We start from the raw sequence: 1,535 nt of genomic DNA on the forward strand, positions 1-1,535 counted from the left end.
ATGTTTTGTGTATAGGTTTTGTTTGGTTTCTGCTTACTGGCCGGCGCTTCTGGATCGATTGCTTTGGGAACGAGTGTGCAAAGCTCTTGGATAGTACCTGAAGTCGTTACGCTCTTTAGGATTCTGTGTTGCCTGTCTCAGGTTGGCTGAGAGTTGAGGCCTTCCCGCCACTCCGGAGGGGAGAGGAGCAGTTGGGGACAGGACAGGGATCGTCAGTGGAGAAATCAGGACCTTCACATGTAGATGCTGACTCTTTTGAGAGCATTGCAATAAAGTCACTCCTGGGTTGACTCACGTGCCCTTCCTCGAAAACACATAAACCGGGTAACTGCCCATTCTCCAGTATTGGTTGACCTGAAGCTGGCATTCCATAATGTGCCTGTGAGTCACAGTTGGAACGTAGGCAGGGGGAAAGAGAGGAAGAGGAGAGAAGCATGTTGGTTTATCAGGATATGAGAAATTGTGCCTCCTTTTTTATTAAAAAAAAAGGGGGGGCACCTGGGTGGCTCAGTCGGTTAAGCATCCGACTTCGGCTCAGGTCACGATCTCAAGGTTTTGTGAGTTCGAGCCCCGCGTCAGGCTCTGTGCTGACAGCTCAGAGCCTAGAGCCTGCTTCCCAGTCTGTGTCTCCCCCTCTCTCTCTGCTCCTCCCCTGCTCATGCTCTGTCTCTCTCTGTCTCAAAAATAAATAAAAACATTAAAAAAAAAAAAAAAGTTGGGCTGAGATTCAGTCACGCTGTACCTTAGATGTCACCAGGAGTCCACCTCTGCTTTCTCAGCTCTACATATGCAGAGGCTGAGTGGGCGCCTCACCTAAATTGATTAGGTCCAGGGAGAACTTGTCCCTACCGCCCCAACCACCTGTGGCCATGTGTTGAGTGCCTCCTGCCTCCAACGCCAGCCAGGCACCTTGATACAGTAACACAGGACATTATTTTTTCATTTTAAATGTTTATTTATTTTTGAGAGAGAGAGAGCGTGAGCACTAGTAAGGGAGGGGCAGGGAGCGAGGGAGACAGGATCCGAAGTGGGACCTTAACTGACCCTTAACTCTTGATGGACTGAGCCACCCAGGCGCCCCAATAACAGCAAACACTTAGTAAATGTTCCTATAATATATTGACGCAAGATGCTATAGTTGGCCCTGGGATGAGGGTGTGTATAAAAATGAACAAAACAGGGGGCGGCTGAGCTGCTCAGTCCATTAATTGTCTAACTTTGGCCCAGGTCGTGATCTCACAGCTAGTGTGTTTGAGCCCCGCATCGGGCTCTGTGCTGACAGCTCGGAGCCTGGAGCCTGCTTCGGGTTCTGTGTCTCCCTCTCTCTCTCTGCCCCTCCCCCGCTCATGCTCTGTCTCCTTCTCTCAAATGTAAATAAACATTAAAAATTTTTTTTTCTTCAACGTTTATTTATTTTTGGGACAGAGAGAGACAGAGCATGAACGGGGGAGGGGCAGAGAGAGAGGGAGACACAGAATCGGAAACAGGCTCCAGGCTCTGAGCCATCAGCCCAGAGCCCGACGCGGGGCTCGAAC

The sequence above is a fragment of the Herpailurus yagouaroundi genome, unplaced genomic scaffold, assembly GCF_014898765.1.
Source record: "Herpailurus yagouaroundi ecotype Mexico unplaced genomic scaffold, PumYag 139, whole genome shotgun sequence".
Classification (NCBI taxonomy): domain Eukaryota; kingdom Metazoa; phylum Chordata; class Mammalia; order Carnivora; family Felidae; genus Herpailurus; species Herpailurus yagouaroundi.